Source organism: Eulemur rufifrons, chromosome 20, assembly GCF_041146395.1.
Source record: "Eulemur rufifrons isolate Redbay chromosome 20, OSU_ERuf_1, whole genome shotgun sequence".
Taxonomy (NCBI): domain Eukaryota; kingdom Metazoa; phylum Chordata; class Mammalia; order Primates; family Lemuridae; genus Eulemur; species Eulemur rufifrons.
In genome coordinates this window covers 24811934-24817969 of record NC_091002.1, presented here as the reverse complement: position 1 = coordinate 24817969, position 6036 = coordinate 24811934, and the positions used below count along the sequence as shown (strand labels likewise).

The window sequence follows — 6036 nt, the reverse complement described above, 5'->3', positions numbered from 1 at the left end:
CGCTCGCCTGGCAGCGCGTCCGCAGCCGCACTTTCGCCACAGCCGCCCCGCCCCCCCGCCGGCCGGGGGCGCCCTCGCCGGGCCGCGGACACGCGCGGCCGCTGGGCTTCGTGGGGGGCTGAGGGGCAGCGCAGCCCCCCGCTGGTGACCCCTGGGCACAGCGCTTGGCCTCTCTGAGCCTGTTTCGCTAGCTGTAAAAACGATACCTGGGGTGGCTGCTTAAATGACTTAATCCTTCAAAACCGTTTGGAGCAGAGCCTGGCACGCAGGAGGTCTTCAATCAATGGCTAGCTGCCAGCATTGTTGTCATCGTTGTTATTATGCACTCGGCAAATATTTATTGCACGCCTTAGATGCCAGACACTGGGGACACGGAAGGGAACAAGGCAGGCCAGGGTGGCCCTCGGAGGGCTGAGGGCAGAGCAGGGCACTAAGTCCCAAACTTGGGCAGGCATCAACATCACCTAGTATAATGCCCATTGCTGGGCCCCGCCCCCAGACTATCTGATTAGAAAGTCCTGGGGTGGAGCCTGAGAATTTGCATTTCCCACAAGTTCCTAGGGACCACACTTTGAGAACCTCTGAAGTGGAGGAAACTGACCCACCGAAGGTTACTCAAAATAGTGCAAGGGCTGTGACTGTGCGGGGCAGGGCGATGGTGAGGTGGGTGAGGGGACGTTATTGAGAGAATGATCAGCCCCTCAAACATTTTAACTCCCATGATCTCTCTTTCTAGGGACCCCCGCCGTCTCCAGGTGAGTATTACCCTGATTGCCATTGGACAGATGAGAAAATGGAGGCATGCTCCCCAGAGCCTGGGAACTGACCCCTAAGAGCTTCACTAAGCCCTAAGTCCAGACTCCAGGATGTGTGTGTGTGTGTGTGCTGGAATGGGGGAGGGAGCAAGGACGTAAATGGGAAGGGTTGGCTGGCCTCCCCCACCGGGTATGAGCAAAGGATATTGAAGGGTATGAGCAAAATGTCTTGTACCCAGAGGCCAAGCCCATCCCCTTTGGTCATTATTTTCATACATACATTCATTCAACAAATATTGAGTGCCTACTTTGGGGCAGATACCATGATAGGTGGTGGGGACCCCATGGTGACAAAACCAAACGCAGCTCCTGGCCTCTCAGAAGTCAGAGTTTACCCAGGGAGGCAGACATGTTGTGGGTGAAATTAACTGATGCCAAGAAGCACAAGGTGCTTCCAGAACGTATACACGTGGCAGTCCAAGTCAGGAGTGCCTGGAGGAGAGTAAACCTTCAGGTTACAGACAGGGATTGAACTCAGAGGCCCTAGTCACTGCCCAAAATATTTTTAACCTTTTAAAAAAGATTCCTGCTGGGGTATTATATTTATCAATAGCTTTAAGTGTTAAATCAACTTTGTTTAGATGTAACTTACATACAATAAAATGCACCTGTTTTAAGGTTTTTTTTTAATTTTTGACTTTTTTTAAACATCCTTAAGAAAACCAGTGGATTTCTTTAATTTCTGCTCCCACAGTAACTGATGCTGAGTCACTCAATAAATACTGTATTTGTGGAACTGAATTAGCCCGTGTGACAGAAAATGTTGAAAAGGAAAGATATTCACTTGAAACTGCCACCCAACACTGTAGTAACACAGCCACTATCTTGTTTTCCAGTCTTTTTCCACATTGCAGGTCACTGGGGTTTCTGTGACTTGTTTTGTTTTCACACATTCAGGACTCCCCCACTCCACCAAGCTATGTAATCCCTGATGCTCCCGGTGTGGTCCTTGGACCAGCAGCATAAACAGCAGCTGGAGCTTGTTAAAAATGCAGACTCTTGGGCCTACCAGACCTGCTGATTCAGGATCCGCATTTTAACAATCCCCAGGTGATTTGTGGGCACATTAAAGTTGGAAGTACAAACAATAACAACCTTTTTTTAATATAAATTTTTTTTTTTTTTTTTTGAGACAGAGTCTCACTCTTGCCCAGGCTAGAGTGCTGTGGCATCAGCCTAGCTCACAGCAACCTCAAACTCCTGGGCTCAAGCGATCCTCCTGCCTCAGGCTCCCGAGTAGCTGGGACTACAGGCATGACTACAGCCATGTGCCACCAAGCCCGCCTAATTTTTTCTATATATATTTTAGTTGTCCATATAATTTCTTTCTATTTTTAGTAGAGACAGGGTCTCGCTCTTGCTCAGGCTGGTCTTGAACTCCTGTGCTCAAAGAATCCACCAGCCTTGGCCTCCCAGAGTGCTAGGATTACAGGCGTGAGCCACCACGCCCAGCCAATTACAACCATTTTTAAGTGACCACCATATGCAGGGCTTGATTTTAACCACCTAAATGCCCACCATGTATAGTGATAATGATACTTTGCATTATCTACCTGTTGTCACTCATATTACTTCTTCTTCTTCTTCCTCTTTTTTTTTTTTTTTTTGGTGCCAAAACCCAAGAATGAGCCATCATTTCTGCTTTAATGTTTATCACTTTGTGTTATTGCTCTGGTATACACATCTGTCTCCCCCACTTACTAATTATGTTGTCTTGGGCAAATTCCTAATCTTTCAGTGCTTCGATTTCTTTTTTCATTTATAGAATGGAGACAATAACAGAACCTACTGGAAAAGATGAAATGAGACAATGCTTGCAAAGCACTTAGCACCGCTACTGGCCCATAGTAAGCGCTCAGTAACTGCTTGTTGTTATTTCAATTTTTCAATCTTATAAAAAGAATATGGCAATAAACATTTCTGTACACAATCCTTTTTCCACATCTGATTATTTTCTGTCAGAAAAATTTTTAGGAAGGTCAAGAGATATTATGTTCAGACTTTCTGGGTTCTAAATATGACATGGGGGAGGGGATGAAGAGAGGCTGGTTAACAGATACAAACATACAGTTAGATGGAAGGAATAAGTTCTAAAGTTTGAGAGCAGAGCAGGGTGACTATCCTTAACAATAAGGTAGATTTCAAAACAGCTAGAAGAGAGGACTTGACATATTCCCAACACATGGAAATGAGAAATACTCTAGGCGATGGATATCGTAAATAATCTGACTTGATCATGACACATTCTGTGCATGTCACAAAATATCACATGTACCCGGTAAATATGTACAAAAATTATGTCAATAAAAATTTTTAAAAATATCACAAGGATGGATAGACTTGCAAGGCAGACTAGATAATTACCCATAACCAGTCTCTCTGAGAATACCCAGAAATTAGCATTTTAGCCTTAACAGGTACCTGATGCATTTTCCTGCTCTCCTTCTAACCCACATCCCCTAAAACCCAAAAGAGAAGACACCCAGGTCCTCTAAAAGAAACCTCACAATCCCAGACAGTGCTATTCGTGGCTTCAATGATAAAATGTTACCTAAACATCATCACAAAAGGCTGTGTAATATTCTACTGAGCAAGAATATAGTAATGCCCACAACAAATCCCTATGGCTGCCCCATGATTTTTCTTTTTTATTAAGAACTTTGCAACTAATAAAGCAATAGATTAAAAAAAAAAGTCTTTCCAAAGTTCTCCTTCACAATCCACTTTCAGAGGAAGGAAGAAGCGGTGATTACTGTTAATGCGATAACTTTGTAGCAGGAAATGCAGGCCTGGGCCAGGCCTCCCTTCTAGAGAAACTCCCACCCCCACCTCTGACTTAATAAGGGACCCCACTCCCTTCATTCACTTTAAAATGTCCCTGTGGAGGGCTACTCAGTCCTCACACCCCTACCTCCTCCCCCACCCCTGCAAATGAAAGGAGTTCATTAAGGAGTAGTTTCTCAGGCAGGGAGGATTCCTGCTGGGAATTTCACCAAGGGGCCAGGTTTTCCCTAGGAGAAAGGTCTTACCCTTCACACTCTGAAATGGCAAAGGGCATTTTTTAAATTAAACTTTTAATTTTGAGATAATTCTAGATTCACATACAGTTGTACAATATAATACAGAGAGATCCCTTGTGCCTTTTACCCAGTTTCCCTGCATGTACAGATTCCACAGTATCAAAACCAGGATATTGACATCAATATAGTCAAAATACAGAACTTTTCCATCACTGCAAGGATGCCATGTTGCCCAAGGACAAGCCCCAGGTCTTCTTTATACCAGAAACTAGGGAAAAAAAAATAGTGTGGACATTTTCATGTTTTTATTATTGTTATCCTCATGGTAATCTTCAACATTAGCTCCCTTATTATAAAAGCACATAAGAAAAATGTAAAAATACAGTTGGTCTAGACTTTTGACATCTATGTTATAAAAGTCATTGACAAAGGAAGGCTGGGAAATTGTTCCAGAGTGAACAAAACTAAAAAAGACAAGATCATTAAATGCAATGTGTGATCCTGGATGGAGGTAAACATTTGCCATAAAAGACGTGACACTTAGAAATAGTTAAAATGGGAGCTGGACACAGTGGCCTGTTCCTATAGTCCCAGCTACTCTGGAGGCTGAGGCAGGAGGATCCCTCAGCCCAGGAATTCAAGGCCTAGGCAATATATTGAGACCCTATCTCTAAAAAATAAAAACAATAATAATCAAAAAGAAATAGTTAAAATGGTAAATGTTATGTGCTTTCGTTAAACCATAGTTTTTTTTTTTTTTTAAAAAAAGGCATTATTGAGAACAACAATTTGAACATAGACTATAGATTAGGTCATAATATTGTATCAATGTTCAATATCCTGAATTTGATAATTATACTTTGGTTATGGGAGAATGTCTTTGTTTTTAAGAAATACATGCTGGTAAAGGAGCATAGATGGTTCAGAAAACAAAATGAGCGTTGTATAAAAGGAGAGAAGGTTAGCACTCCCCTTGACAAGGATGGAAGAGGCTCCCGGGCCTGTACAACATGCCAAAAATTAAAAAAATAAATGAAAACAAAATGAGCCAACATATGGAGTGATGCAGAGATTATTCAGTACTTTTCAAATTGGCTCTGAGCTTGTTGGAAGGAAGCCAGAGGGAGAGGATTTTTTTTATCCTTCCACAGGTAAATTAATGTAGATACTTCTCTATTGTTGGACTTATGGGATAGTTCCAGTTCTCTGAGTTCTGTATAGGATGCGGTGAACACCACATGAATTTTTGCCTGTTCAGAAATTTCCCTCCAAATCCCAAGATTTTTTTGCTGAGATAAGTTTTAGAAGTAGAATTCCTGGGGTAAAGTTTAAGCCTTTTTAAGATCCTTGCACCTAAGCTGTCCTTTCTAAAAATTTGCTTTTTAAAGGGCCCTTTGGCAGTTCCTACTTCCAGGGTGGAGGTGATAATGCCTCCACCTTTTGGGACTCTCACCCTTCATTTCAAATTCATGGTAGGAATCACTTTGCCTGAGAATCTGCTTTGTTTTTCTCTGCAGAACAATTATAAAGTGAATGCCTGGCCTGCCCCGATTTAGGACTGCAATGCATATCTCTGCTGGGTGCTGTGAGCACAACCTGAGGTGTAACCTTGGGGGAGGTACCTCTAGAACTTTCTCTTCAAGACTGTTTTCATCATCTGAAAGATGGAGGAGTCCATTCATTCATTTAGACAGTGGATATTTATTGAGCACCTGTTATGTGCCAGGCCCTGTGCAAGGTGCTGGGGACACAGCAGTGAATACGCAGACTACTGCTCTGCCCTCGTGCTGCTCACAGTCTAATGGTAGACACACACCCTATGTGAAGAGTTACTCAAAGACGTCACAAAGGAGATAAATGTTAGGAAGGAGAGTGGGGAGCAACCCATCTGGCAAGGGGAAGCCTGGTGTGAGGAGGCCTGAAAGATAAGCAGAACTTAAGGGGACTGAGTTGTCACCCTCTGTCAGCCCTGGATGATGAACCATCCAGGATGGAGCCTTGGGGTCTTGGGCATGACACCCTCTACCCTCCCCCCCTACTCTGCTGGTCAGCATAACTCAGTAATGATTTACTGGCCGGCAGGCAGGGTTATCTGTGTATATATTCAGGAAGCTTGGAGGGAGAGGGCAGTGACCAGAGGAGATAAGGGCAGGTTTGGACAAGAGGGACCCATCCCTTCTATGTTTATCTCAAAACAGTAG

The 6036-nt window shown here is 43.5% G+C and overlaps 1 pseudogene; it reads left to right on the top strand.

The window, feature by feature from the left end:
• Positions 1-4773: 4773 nt before the first annotated feature.
• On the top strand, positions 4774-4922 carry LOC138401329 (U6atac minor spliceosomal RNA; annotated as a pseudogene).
• The last annotated feature ends 1114 nt before the right edge of the window (positions 4923-6036 follow it).